This window comes from Myotis brandtii, unplaced genomic scaffold (assembly GCF_000412655.1).
Source record: "Myotis brandtii unplaced genomic scaffold, ASM41265v1 scaffold158, whole genome shotgun sequence".
Classification (NCBI taxonomy): Eukaryota; Metazoa; Chordata; class Mammalia; order Chiroptera; family Vespertilionidae; genus Myotis; species Myotis brandtii.
The window spans coordinates 1,739,199-1,754,250 of NW_005355753.1; the positions used below are offsets into that span (position 1 = coordinate 1,739,199).

The following is a 15,052-nucleotide window of genomic DNA, read 5'->3' on the forward strand; positions in this document are numbered from 1 at the left end:
ACATCCCCTGAGGGGTCCCAGATTGGAGAGGGTGCAGGCTGGGCTGAGGGAAATCCCCCCCCTCCCCCCAGTGCACAAATGTCATGCACCAGGCCTCTAGTTAAAATGTAAAAAGGCAGGTGAAGGTGAAGGGATTAGCTAAAGAAAGTATACGCATAACTCATGGACATAGACAATAGTGTGGGGAGGGCTCAAAGAGGGCAGATGGGTGGAGGTGGGAAAAAGGGGCAGCAAATGGGGGACATCTGCAATAGTGTCAACAATAAAAAATTTAAATTAAAAAAATGTGAAGCCCTGGCCGGTGGATAGAGCAGTAGATAGAGCATCCGCCTGCGGACTGAAGGGTCCTAGGTTTGATTCCAGTCAAGGGCACATGCCCTGGCTGTGGGCTCGATCCCCAGTAGGGGGTATGTAAGAGGCAGCCAATCAATGATTCTGTCTCATCATTGATGTTTCTGTCTCTTTCTCCCTCTCCCTTCCTCTCTGAAATCAACAAAAATATTTTAAAATAAAATAAAATAAAATAATGTGAAAAGAAAAGAACATGCTTCTAGGGTTGGCTGGTGAGTGAACTGGGAGCATCCAACATCAAACTCACTGCCACGTTTTGGCTTTTACTAGGATCACCTTTGCCTTTTGCTAATGGAACAAAGGAAGCCTTATAACATACAATTCTTTAAAAAAGAAATGGATTTTAACTGCTGAGCTGATCCAAGATATAAGGCTCACACTGACAGGGGCTGTATAATTTGGCTCTCCTTTCAACATTCAGACTTCTCTCTGACTCTCCAAAACTATCAACTTTGGTTGAGCCTATTTCCCCCCCAATCAAATTACATTTCTTGGAGTTTACTCTGTCAAACTGTTTCAGGATAATTTACTAGCTGGAGAGAAAGAGTGCGGGCATGAGGAAGAGAAGAGGAGATAGAGGGCAGTAGAGGGAGAGAGGGGACAGACGGGGGGCAGGGGAGGAGAGAGTCCTTCCAAGGACTATTTTCATTAGAAAATATTTCACAATTTTATATTCAATGCAATACTTAAGCCATGTCTTTCCTTTTGGAAATGCTATTATGTGCTAAGGTAACTTCAATGGGTGAGTTGGAATCTGGGATGGAAGATAAAATTGTCACTTCTTCAACTGCTTCAACTTGAACAAGCTCAGATATCTGTTTAACATAGGGTTCTTTGAAAAGGGCTTATTGGGAAAAACATTCCTGTTACTAAATCAAGTTTGAAAAAAATGACATTACATAAGAACAAACAAATGCACACAGTTCAAATATTAAGTCCTAATCTTTAGTGTCACGTGGCAGATAGGAATAACATTTAAATGATTAACATAGTAATAGTTATGAGGAGTTGCTATCCAATATAACAACAACAAAAACAAACAAACAAACAAACAAAAAACCCCAAATGTTGAGTGGCTAACCATTATAGACATTTATATATAATTTCTTCAATGCATGAGTTCCTAGCCAGTGGTAGTTCTCCTCCTTGTTGTATTAGTTAGCTATTGCTGTGTAACAAATTACCCCATAAAAACAAATGATCTCACAGTTTCAGAGGGTCAAGAATTTGGGAGTGGCTAGCTGGGTAGTTCTGGAGAGTCTCTCATAAGGTTGTGGTCAAGACATGGGCCAGGGTTGCAGTCATCTGAAAGGCGACTGGGACCGGAGGATCTGCTTCTAAGAGGGCTGGCAAGTTGATGCTGGCTGTTGGTAAGAAGTCTCAAGTCCTTATCATGGGGACCTCTCCACAGGGCTGCTTGAGTCTCCTTAGAGCATGACATTGGCCTCCCCGCGAGTGAGTGATCTCAGAGAAAGCAAGGCCGAGACCTCACTGTCTTCTACGACCTACTCTCAGAAGTAATAGTTCATCATTTCCATGAAGTCCTATTGGTTACACAAGTCAGTCCTGTTCAACAGGAGGTGACTGCATGGAAGTGAGAATCACTGGGGACCATCTTGGAGACTGGCTAGCACACTAGGGCTTTTCTATCTTGTGGTCAGCATCCCATTGGGTTTTAGCCTGTTCTGCTTCAAGGCAGAGGAAGAGGAAAGAGCACAGAAGAGTCCCAGAGGGGAGGCTTATGTGGACCAGGGTAAGAAGTGGTGCACAACTTCCATTCACACTCCACGGTTAGAGCTTGAGCATATGGTGCCACTGCCTATGAAGGCAGTTGGGCAATGTCATCCCTTGTGGGGAGCCCCTTCTCAGCAACAACCCTATACCACGGAAGGAGGGGCATGAACTTTCGGTGGTGAGATAATGCATATATATATGCAGAATAGTCAACATAATGGCACAGAGCAAATGCTCAATTAATGATCACCATTATATAAAGCTCTTCTGACAACCCAGTGCCTACCTAGAACCTGGGACACACTTGCCTTAAAGAAATGTTTGCTGCACAAATGGGTGAGTTAAGGTCAGGAATGTGAAAATAGTGCCAATGGGAGGAATTATAATGCCTACTTCTTGAGTTAGTCAAGTGCATTGGCTATCCTTATTGAGGTACTGATCCTCCTCTAGAGGAGCAAATTACTGTCCCCATTTCAGTGGGTCAAATAGAAATGGCAAATATTGAAGACTTTGCAGGCTATATGGTCATTGTTGCAACTACTCAACTCTGCCATTGTAGTGTGTAAGGCCATAGACATAGGGAAATGAATAGGTGTGCTGTGTTCCAATAAAACTTTATTCACACAACAGGCAGTTAACCAGATTTGCCCCGGAGGGCATCATTTTTTGAACTCTGCTCTATAGCATTCAGAATGAAAGGGCACAGCCACAAGCAACATGTGTAACTCTAAAAAATACTGAGTGAAAGAAGTCAGACACAAAAGAACTTTCCATTTATATAAAGTTCAAAATCATGGAGAATGGAAATATATTGTTTAGGGGTATATATTAACCTGGTGAAATTATAAAGCAAAACAAAAAACTGATTATTTAAGAGGCCAGGATCATGGCTCCCTCTGGAGGGTAGGGAGGGAGGTGTAATTGGGAGGGCCCACGAGGGGCGTTTGGTGCTGGCAGTGATCTTCTTGACATGGTGGTGGTTTCCCACGTGTTCACTGTACATGGTGTGTTAAGTTATATATTTGTGTTTTACACATAAAGAGTGCATTCTATTTCTCAATAAAATGTTAGAGAAAAATGAATATTATGAATTATGCACCATGCTATTATGCTCCATTAACTAATTTGAGTTCCTTTTCTTTGGTTAACAAACATGAACCTTCATTCCTATGTCATTGTTATTAGTCAACTCGTTGTCATTCAGCCCCGGCTGTCCATCAGAATCTCCAGTGGAGTGTCCCCCCCCCCCGCCCCCTAATGCAAACAGCTGAGCGCACCCGCAGGAGATTTCCATGCACAGACCCAGGTCGGAGCCCAGGCCTGGCAGGTGGCAGTTGCCTCCCAGGCGGTGGTGGTGTGCAGCTGGTGCCGAGAGCCGCTGCTTTAAACTACGCTATCTTGTCGCAGTTTTGCAGAGTATTCCCCTTAGTCACACACTTCGCCCAATATTCATCCAAACTGACAAGTTGAGCAATTTTTTAAAAATGCATTTGCCTTGAAATTAGGTATCCTTTGAGTAAAAGAGTCTGGTATCTCCTCTGGCTTTTGTTCTAGCCGCCGTTCACCCACGCCTACACTGAAACACCTTGAAATTTCTTTCTGGATACACTCATTTCCTCATTTTAAGCCAAGTGCACGTTCTTGGCTCCTTACAGCCAGTCCCATCTCTGGTCCTTTCTTGGGCGGGCGCTGCAGTGGGCTGGCCGCCCACCCTGGGGTAGATAAGTGCCTGTTTATCCCTCGCCTTTGTTTTCTGGGCTCTAAGTCAGCTTCCTATCATGAAAGAACATCCCTCGCATCCTCTGCTGACTCATCTTTAGCAGCATTTACTGGAGAACCTTATCAATAGCCTTTTCAACAGCTACTTAAATTAAATGTGTGCCTCTTATCCTCAGTCTTTATTTACCCTCCCAACGACCTCTGGCGATTGCAAACATTTCAGATTGCCGTGCTCTTGGAGGAAGTACGCCCTTCTGCCCAAGAGGTTTACAATAAATGCTAACTAGTTTGTTCATTGGGAGGTAATCTCCACTTCTGTGAAAGCCAGGGTACCCGAAAGTCCCTGTTTGTCCTGGACAGTCCTGCGACGCGCCTGGCAATTGTCATTGGTGCTCCCTTTTACTTAAAAAAAATGTGTCGGTGTGGATGATGGATTTTGTGGTGACCTTATTAAATATTAAAGTCCGTGCAGTGCTGTTGAAAGGTAACGAGAGGAAGCGTCAGAAGACCCCGATCTTCATTCCCGAGGCCACACACTGGCCGTGGGTTTGATAATTATAAGCCCTCACCTCAAAGTGCGGTTTCCAGGCCGGCAGCGGTGGCAGCAGCAGCAGCAGCAGTGTCTGGCCTGAAGTGCAGGCTCTCAGGCCCCACCTCAGAGCTGCTGCACCAGATTCCCATTTTAGCCGGACACCCAGCATTAGAAACAGTATCAATGCATCCACTCCGCTCGATTGTAATAACAAATCCGCGGGAACCGCAGAGAAGTACATTAAAAAGATGTGCTTCCCTGTAGAGTGACTTGCTTTTCTTTTTAGAAGGTGAATGAGTGGAATTTACTACCCAATTAAAGTGCTACAACATCCTGGGCTGTGGGCTGTGAGGAGGGTCCCTGCTTCAGATGCCGTGATTGGAGGAGGGCCGTCTGCACCACTGGGCCGCGTGAGCAGCTGGCACCAGGGAAGCCAGGCCAGCTTCATGTCCAAGTAAGGGGTGTCGGGTGGGCAGCCACAGCATCTAGAGCAGCGGTTCTCAACCTGTGGGTCGAGACCGCTTTGGGGGTCGAACGACCTTTCACAGGGGTCACCTAAGACCATCGGAGAACACATATATAATTACATATTGTTTTTGTGATTAATCACTATGCTTTAATTATGTTCAATTTGTAACAATGAAATTGGGGGTCACCACAACATGAGGAACTGTATTAAAGGGTCGCGGCATTAGGAAGGTTGAGAACCACTGGTCTAGAATGTGTTTTACTGAATGCGGTGCATTCTCCTCTGGTCTCTGTGAGTGTTAGAAATGTTTACTCATTACTCTTTGATAACGGCAACTCTTAAAATCCTGTTTCAATGCTTCTCATGGGTGCATCTCTAGTCCTTTGTACTCTCCGATCGAAGGCAGGAGAGTGGCAGTGAATACTGTGCAGCAGGCAGACTGCTCTCTGAGAGTCTGGCATCTCCTTGAAATTATGTTTTATCTCTAAATTAGAAATAAACTTCATCTCCTACTGAAAAACAAAGAAAGAAATGTACTTGTTTAAACAATCCAGATGCTGGCCTGGGTTAGAAGGTACTTAAGTGGCTTATTTGCGATTATTGTAGAATTGCTCGCTACACATTTTGACTTGCACGAATGCTTGTCCCCGCTTTGCATTAAAAATCCTCACACAAATGAAAATGGGGAGAAAAAAACTTCTCAATACCTGTTCTTGTCTCCTATTTTATCCATTCCCAGTCCCACACGAAGATCACGTTTACCCACGCAGGACAATATAGTATTGTATTCCGATTTCTGTTAACAGCAACAAAGAAAAAGGCCTTTTTATCGACGAGAGGAAGATGGTTCCGGTCGCACTGAAACCTAAGGAGCACGTGCACCGTGCTCTCTGGATGTTTGGGGGGCATGATAGTTACTGCTGTACAAGGAAGAGTCCTGTCCCCCCAAGTTCATGTGTTGTAATCCTAACCCCCGAAGCAATGCTATTTGGGAGCCTCATGAAAGAGCGCCTTTGCCCCGTGGGGGGCAGCCCACCTAGTGTGGGAGACACCTGCCTTGTTTTTGTTTTGTTTTTCTATATTTCTGATCACATTTCTTGCCCTAAAGTCTACCGTCTGATATATTTTTTAAATTTTGTTTTATTGCTTAAAGTATTACAAAGAATATTACATATGTCTCCTTTTTTTTCCCCCTTGACCTTCCCCTGGCCTCTCCTACCCGCCACCTGCCTCGTTTTGAGAACTCCAGAGGCACAGATGGAAGTGTCTCACCACGTGATAGGTGTCGCTAGCCATTCTTTGGACAAAGGACACACTGTGGAGGTGGCCCCTGCTGGCCAGGGGCAGTTTAGACTTCGGCTGGCATTGCTGGAATTGAAAGCAATGACTAACCACTACCCCCAGAGTAGAGCCTGGAGTCCCCTCCTCATTGTGGCTGGTTAATTGCTAGTTGGATGGTACCAGGGTGACTCAGTGACCCTGCTGGCCTTTGGGATACCCCAGAGAAGGAGACAACATTTGAAATCACTGGGACTTTATTCCCATTAGTCTCCAAGGTGAGGTGACAGGTGTGCCTCCTCTTCCCGACTTCTTTTTCTTCTCTGCCTCACATCCCATCTGTGTCTTTTAAATACACCCCTGAGCCTGAACAACTTCTCTCTTCCATTCCTCTCAAGCTGACTCAATCCAAATCTCTCAATGTGCCATTTCTAGGGTCTGCACCTGGAGAAAACCACACGGCCTGAACCTGGTGCCTGGCAAGTCCGTGGAGCAGGTGTTACGCCCTCAGAACTACTCAGGCATCCTTTTACTTGTCTGTGGCCAGTTCCTTCTCCTGTCCCCTTCAACACACATCCCGTGTACCGGAGCCAGATCATGTCTGGACTTTCCAGTTTCAGGGACAAATAATTCCTCTCCTGTCTTGTTTTTGGTGTTTTATTTAATTTGAATTGGGTTTCTTGATTCCACATGGAATCAAAAGGCTCCTGACAAATAAAGTTAATGACCCCAGGGTCAGAGAAAGTCCTGGGGGGAGAGGAAAAACAGCCTCTTCTGAATGAATAGAACGTTAGGAGTAGCTGATGATTCGCCTTGGGGTTTGGTCTGTAAATGCCGAGCATAAGTATGGTTGTTGGGAAATACAGGCTGATCTCATAGAGAATATTCTGGAAGACAATTGATGAGAGTAGCTCTTCCTGTCTTTGCTCCACATCCTCCTTAGGCAAACAGAACTGCCTGCAGTTTGAAATGGACAATCAGACACCGCTAACAGCTGCAGCCTGAAACTTCGGTTCTTGGCAAAAGGATCCTGACACAAAAGTATTTCTTTGTGGAAAATTATGCATTCATCGGGCTCATTTGAAGCGAAATATGATTTGCATCTTAACTTCCTGTAACAAGTTCCACTTCTGAGGATTTCATAATGTCTGATTTTGTTGCACCAGATTGGTGGGGCACATGCTTTACCAAAAACAGTTTAAATTCAGGCCCAGGTTTTTCTTATTTTAAATAGCAACAGCTGCTAGGCATGGTAATTATTGTATTTTATCAAAATAAAGTCACCAAGTTGCTTCTGAATGTTCCTCGGAGCTGCTCTGCTGGGGGCTGGGGTCCTCCGGGCTGTCTGAAGCACAGCAGTGAGCCTCCAGGGCTGGGGGATGGCTGAGCAATTCCAAGGACAGAGGCAGGAAACAGTCCTGATGGAGGCAGACCCATCATACTTCACTCGAATACTTTCTCTCTGCAGTGCCCAGCAGTTCCAGGTTTCTGAAAGATCAGAGGATACGGGAGGGAAGGAACTAAACACCAGGAATCAACTATGTACGGGGCACTGCTAGGGGAACGTCATGGGTTACAGTGTGATTGAGTTCCTTTAGGGAGAATTCAGATCATGCCATTCTGCTTAAAATCCTCTTCCAGTGGCTTCTTATTCCTGTGGTCTCAACCTTGGCCGCCCATTGGAATCCTCAGAGAGCTTAAAAACAGACAAACAAATAAATAAACAAACAAACCCAACTGCCTGGGTTGCAGCCCAGCCCCATTATATCAGAACTGGTGGGGGTGGGGCCTAGACATCAGTGTTTGTTTAAAGATCCCGGATGACTCCGATGTCCAGTCCTGGCCACAGCCAGGGCGGCCCTGACTGATCTCAGACCATCTTCAAACAGCCCCCTGTCTGAACTCAGGTAAGTTACTGGAATTGCAGTTCTTTGGTCTGCTTTCCACCACGGGAAGATCCAGCTTCCCCTGTCCCAGAGGAACCTCTGCCATCTGGCCTCTGCCCACCTCGCCAGTCTCTCCTGGACCCCGCCCTTCTCTCCCATGGCCCTTCCGTTCTTTTCTGGCCCTTAAATACATCCTTCCTTCCAGAACCTCTGCACCTGTAGTCTCCTTTGCCTCCTTCTGATAGCATATTCTTTCCCCAGGTCCTCCCACATCCGACTTACCATGCAGGCCTGAGGAGAAGGCCTTCTGTGACAAGCCGTCTCTAACCTCGCCTGGTGGCTGCCATCTCATTACTGCATTGTTTCCAGTGTAGCAGGTCCCGCATGAAGTCATCTTGTTTGTCTACTTCAGAGGTGGGGACCCTTTTTTTCTGCCAAGGGCCATGTGGATATTTCTAACATCATTCGCGGGCCATATAGAATTATCGACTTAAAAATGAACCTGCTATATTGGGTCACACATTTCATCAACTCACCCCAAAGCCTTGGCAGGGTCAGACCAAATGATTTTGCGGGCCTTATCCAGCTTGTGGGCCGGATGTTCCCCAGCCCTGGTCTGCTTGCTCTTTGTCTCCCTGGGAGAAGGTAAGGTCTGTGAGATCTGAGACCTCCTCACTATTCTTCAGTGCAGGATCCCAGAGGGCTGGCAGGGAGCAGGTGTTCAGTGAGTATCTGATGAATGACAACAATGAGTGCTTGGTAGGTCATGTGGTAAATATTGGTTCAATGAATGAATGACCTCATTTGATCCTTCAGACAACAGGTGTTTTTAGCACTGTCTTGCAGATAGATAATTCACCAGGGTCAGAGGTTAAGTAACTTTATTAAAGGAGGAGTAGGGTGTTGGGGGAGAAGGGAGAGCAGACATGTTTTATTTAGATTATGGATTTTTGGTCACTCTGCCATTGCTAGAACAGGCAAGTCCTTCACTAATTGGTGAGGACATGTAATTAGGTGTTAATTGTGGGATTCTGAAGGGACTAGTTTAAAACCATCTGTAGCAGCCTTTATGAAATCTGACTTTCTGACCTTCAAGAGGGTGATGGGAGGGCAATCATGATCATTTGGAAACCAGGGGAGAACTTCATTATTTTGGGGTGATGTGCTCTCAGCATGTCTGCAGGAGCTGGGAGCTGGGGAGTGGAGCAGTTCTCCCCACCTCAGGGACTTCCCTGCTGTTGACTCATAGCAACTGTCATCTGGTCTCTACAGAGATCTGCACCCCACACTGAAACCAGAAACGGCATGAGTCACACAGTGGCAGTCCCAGCGGCCAGCCAGCCAGCGTAGCAGGGCAGAAGGGAATGGGGCTTTGGCGTCCTCGGTACAGCTGGCTTCCTTTGCACAATTGGTCTGGAGCTTTTATCAGTATGGAAATCAAGGGCACCTTGGTGCTCAGCTTTGCGTCTGGGTGTAAAAATAATAACAACAATAGGTTGGTATATTCGTCTGCCTGGGCTGCTGTAACAAAATGCCACACACTGCTGGCTTCAACAGAAACATTTCCTCACAGTTCTGAAGGCAGGTGGTCCAAAGTCAAGGTGTGAGCACGTTTGGGTTGTGCATGGCCATTCCTGTGTGTGTCCCTGAATTCCCTGTCCTTATAAGGAGACCAGCGTGTTGGGTCAGGGCCCCCCCTAACAGCCTCTCTCTAACTGAATCACTTCTTTAGAGGCCCTATCTCCAAATACAGTCACATTCTGGGGTCCTGGAGTTAGGCCTTTAACATTCGAATTTGGGGGGACACATTTCAGCTCATAACAGGTAACATTTATTGAATGCTTACTGCATGTGAGCCTCATGGCAAGTTATTTTACAAACATCAGCTCACATACTTTCCCCAACTACACTATAAGACCGGAACCCCAGTTTGAATCTAACCTACAGAAAACCGGAAGGGCAGTGAGTTAGGAACACTCGTAGGGAGCAACAGGGTTGGGCAGCATGAGCTGGCAGAGAAGTGGAGCCTCACTCTACGGTTGAAGCCTGAGGGTTGAGGACTTTACATCTGAATTGCCTTGAACTTGAAGGGCCAGCATCACAGCAAAGACTGCAGCTTCTCTTCCTGTAGCTGACCTCAGCTCCTGCCCGGCCTACTGCAGGAGGTGACAGCTCTTCTCACTAATAGTGCTGTCCTGCATGGGGCTCTCTTTGGCCTTGTCTGGGGTCCCAGACAGGAACACAGAGAGGGCTGGCTCATCTCCCTGCCGGAGAAGCAGGGAGTGTGACTCACTGAAGGGCTTTGAGCTGAGCTCTCTCTCCTCAGAATTCCTCTCCTCTCTGGGTCCAGATGTCTTCCCTGTCAACCAAGCTCCCCTGGGAGGCACGTCCGTCGCTTCTGGCTTTTCCCCTCCTTCCCTGTGTGTTTGTTTAGCTTCTAAAAAGGGATTTATTACAGGAGCCTCTGGGCACACATTCAAAAACACCCAAATCACAAGGAGAAAGTTATCCAAACGCACATTGTGCCCATCCATGCAGAGTTGCCTCCACCTGTACTGAGGAGGGCTTTTCCCAAACCTGAAGGTCGGTGTTGTTGTCCTTTGCCAGATCTGAGCAGCGGAGGCCCCAGATCATCTCCTGAGTACTCAGGGAGGTGGGCTCAGAGAAGCAAGCTTTGGGGGTTGCATAACAGGATGATCCCGGGGAGGCTAACCCACTCCCACACCCCTTGGCATTGCTCATGCTGATCCTTCGGCTTCCTGTCAGTCCCTGCCCTGCTGCCAACATTTGACAACTGTTTCTCAGTCTAAACTTGGGAAGTCATCTGTTTTTATGAAGCGTTGCCCCATTCTCAGAATTGACTTCTTTCTCCTCTGCACTGGTAGCGCCATGTACACACCTTTCCCTCATGCGCTTAAAAAAGGTTTTGTTCCCCAGTTACTGGGTGCTGGCCTCTAGTTAAGCAATGGAGAGGCAGTAGTGAGCACACGCGAGGTGTGGGCATTCATGCATCTTACTTTCTAGGCTGCAGAGACAAACCAAGAAAACTCTCATCCGAGTATTTACCATTCCTCACCAGGCTCCGAGCTGTATTAGCATCATAGTGGCCATCTTCATCCCCCTCCTCCTCCTATTCTTATCAAACCCCTTATCCCTGGCTCCTCAGGTACCACTTACAACCCACATGGCAGGCACCATGCCTTCCTCACTCTGCGTACCGCCCCCTCCACCCCACACAGCCCACAGGACCCAGCACTGTGCCTGCCACATGGTGACACTCAACTCATCTTTGCTGAATTTGGACACCTCTGTATTGTCATATTGACTAATTCTTAAAAAGCCTGGGCAGGAGATATTTATGACAGAACCCCAAGGGGACCCCGATAGGAATAGATTTTTCCTGGGTTCCTTACCTCCTATCTCCCAAACACATTCAAACATACACACAGGTCTAACTAGAGAAACAGGAATGACTTCCAGTGCTATCACAGGGGAAATTTACGCAGGAACTTGGTGATGAAGGAGAAGACGGTAAGGTGTGGTAGAGTTCAAAGATGGCCACTAATTCCTCTCTCATCAAGAAATGGAGTCTATTGCTTGACCTCTTGAATCTGGGCAGATCTTCTGATGCCGCTGAGTTCCAAGCTTGAGCCTCAAGAGGTTTTCCCATTTGCCTTCTCTGTCTTGGAACCAGCTGCCAACTGAATGTGCCCGCGCTAGACTGTTGGCTGATGTGAGAGACACATGGACTCACCATTGCCCCAGATGACAGCCAGCCAGCTTCCAAAGCAGAGCTCCCTGGTGACTTGGCAGCTGATCTTAGACGCATGAGCGTGCCCAGCCAGGACCAGCGGAAGAATTGCCCAGCTGGTCCCAGTCTAAATTGCTACCTCTTGAATTGTGAGTTACAAATAAATGGTAGTTGTATTAAGCCATTAAGTTTTGGGTAGTTTGTTTCACAACAAAAGAGAACTGATTCATGAGGTGACCCAGAGGTTAGCAACAGCAGGAAGTCACTGCCATCCGAGGTGGAGACACAGAGGGAGGAGGCAATGTGACGGGCCCAGTGCAATCAGAGCGCTCAAAAGAGGAGGAATAAGGACGCAGGGGTCCCACGGAGCCTTAGAGGCACAGAGGAGCTGGAGGAGAGGCGGTTGATGGAAGCAGAGGCGGGAGAGGCACCCCGGCTTCTCCCTTCTGTCTGCCCTCCAGGCCCCTCCTGGGCTTGCGATGAGCTGAGCCCAGCTGCCATCAGCTGAGACAAGAGCCTGGACGAAGGCTTCAGGAGTCAGCATTGTGCAGCACAGGGCAGAGCCAGGCAGGCCTGGGACTGGACCCGAGCGCAGGCAGGAGCAATAGCACACATCCTCCAGGAAAGAAAAAGAAGTGAAATTAAGGATTGAACTTTCAAAACAGCACAGCTGCGTCCCCATATTCATACTTGTGCCCTATTAGGAACTTAACTCAGACAGAAAAATGAATTCTCGCTGCTGGAAAGCCATGATTGCAAGTGTCCCAACTTTTGACAAAACAGTCAATCAAACTATTGGCCTATTTGTAAGATGTTGCACCCACACCGGCTTATCAAAAACACAAATCATCAAAACATAGCCAGAATGATGCTATTGTTAGGTCAAAAGCACAGAAGTTATAACACACCAATTTCATTTTAATTCATTCAGCAAGCATTACTATAACTTCTTATAGGCCAACCGAGCACAATGAAGGCTGACGCCACAGACGTGCACACACATATACCCACACATAATGTCAATAAAGTACAAATGTTGTCATTGCGGTGCAATCAGAGTGGGGTGGGGTCATTGTTCAGTTGGGTTTTGAAGAATTAGTAGGAGTTCATGGGGTTGGGGGGGGAGAATAGCTTTTCAGGGGAGTGTGCAAAATTCAGAGATAAGACACAAGATGCCATATTTAAGAAACTATAAGTACTATAGCTTAGTGTGGCCAAAGCACTGTGTATGGAGAAATGTGGAGAGAGATGAGGCCATAGAAGCGGCAGGGGCTAGACCATGGTGGCTTATATGTCACACTGAGGAGCTTGCCACTTACAGCCAATTGGGACACATTAACATTTTGTATTTTATTGGATTTTAAAAATAGGTTTTTTAAAAATTTTTTTCAGAGAGGACGGGAGAGGGAAAGAGAGATAGAAACATCAATGATGAGAGAGAATCATTGATTGGCTGCCTCTTGCATGCCCCCTTCTGGGGATTGAGCTCATAGTGCAGGCATGTGTCCTGATAGGGAATCAAACCATTACCTCCTGGTTCATAGGTCAACACTCAACCACTGAGACACACTGGCTGAGCAGATTTTTAAAAAATTTTATTGATTTTTAGAGAAAGAAAGGGGGGGAGAGAGAGAGAGAGAGAGAGAGAGAGAGAGAGAGAGAAATATCAATGTGAGAGAGAAATATCGATCGGTTGCCTCCCATACTAAGCCCTGACCTGGGTATGTGGCCTGACTGGAAATCGAACTGCCACCTTTTGGGATGACTCTCCAACTAACCGAGCCACACTGCCAGGGCTATATAGGCTTTTAAAGAATTAAAATAATACATGTTTATTTTAAGGAGCTAAAAAATGATATAAAAGGACAAAAATAGGCATGATTTCTGCCTTCTTCTATCTTGGAGGCAGCCAGGGAGAGTAATAGGAGGGTGTCCTGACATACCCTTCTCGTATTCAGGGTTGGCTGGCTTGCTTATTTGCTCTGGCTTCGATTACAAAAGCTGCTATAATATGCTTATCACTCTGCAACTTGCTTCCCCCCCTTAACAGTATATGGACATCCCTTCAGATGAGTTAGATTTAACTGTTTATTTATTCAACCATTCTCCTACTGGTTGGGCATTCAAGTTGTCTGTTTTTAGAAATTACAAAAACAGTGTGGCATGTCTCCTTGGGGATAAGTCTGGGTATATTGGGGCTTTCATTTCAGTAAAATAGATTCCCAAAGGGAAGATATCTGAGTCAAAAAATGTTTGCTTTAAAAAAATTTTTTTAATGGTGTGTCCAGATTACTTTTCTAATAAATAGGTTGTAGCAATTCCTATGTCTCAACACTGTCAGCCAGAATTGAACATTATCACTCTTTTCTTTGAAAATGTTGGTAAATATAATGGGTGAAAAAAAGACAGTACTGGTTTAATTTGCATTTTCTTGGCTTCTACAGACACCGAGCATCTTAGCATATATTTATTGACAATTTGCATGTTCCCTTGTGTGAATTGCCTCCTCATTTTTCTGTTTAGTTGTCTTGTTGTTATCAATTAGTAAAACTTTGAATATTAGTGATTATTAATCATTACCCACATCTTTGCAAAGGTTCTGCTGGGACATGGAAACTTCCCCCTCTCAGTTCTTCTGGCTGGTGGAATAAATAATGACATAAGGCAGATTAACAGGAGAAATTCAAGTTTTAATATGATTAAAATAGGGAATTCAGATAAGCATGAAAATTTTAGACAGTGAGGCAAAATTTTATCTATAATAATAAAAGCGTAATATGCTAATTAGACCAGATGTCTTTCTGGACGACCTTCCAGATGAAGCCAGGCTGTGAGGGAAGCCCGGGTCCCGGGTGCCAGAGGGAAGCTGGTGCCAGCAGGTGGGGGAAGGAAGGCCTACTCTTGCACTAATTTCGTGCATCGGGCCTCTAATATATGTATTATGACCACCCCATCAGTACTTTGTTGGGTCACCTTTTGCCTTCAATACTGCAGCGATTCTTCTTGGCATTGACTCCACGAGATGTTGAAAGGTGATGCGAGGAATCTGACACCATGCCTGATGAATAGCACTGTCCAGTTCTGTGAGATTTGATGGTTGCGGAACCAGCTGCCTGATGGCTCTTTTAACTTCGTCCCACAAATGCTCAATTGGATTGAGATCTGGTGATTGTGGGGGCCACCTAAGCAAGATAAAGTCTCCCTCATGTTCTTGAAACCACTCCTGCACAATACGAGCACCGTGGCATGGCGCATTGTCTTGGTGGAAGAAGCCATCTGCATTGGGATACGCCATCAACATGATAGGATGAACTTGATCAGCAACGATACTT

At 46.1% G+C, this 15,052-nt stretch overlaps 1 long non-coding RNA gene across 2 annotated transcripts; it reads left to right on the plus strand.

Annotated features, from left to right (window-relative positions):
- The first annotated feature begins 4,627 nt into the window (after positions 1-4,627).
- LOC102240606 lies at positions 4,628-11,896 on the plus strand. 2 transcript variants are annotated; one of them, XR_001361264.1, is made up of 3 exons: positions 4,628-4,790; positions 8,231-8,383; positions 11,664-11,896. It is a non-coding gene; the product is annotated as an uncharacterized LOC102240606 (long non-coding RNA). The 2 variants fall into 2 exon arrangements; XR_001361263.1 differs by lacking the exon at positions 4,628-4,790 and having other exon boundaries at positions 7,819-8,383.
- Positions 11,897-15,052: the final 3,156 nt, after the last annotated feature.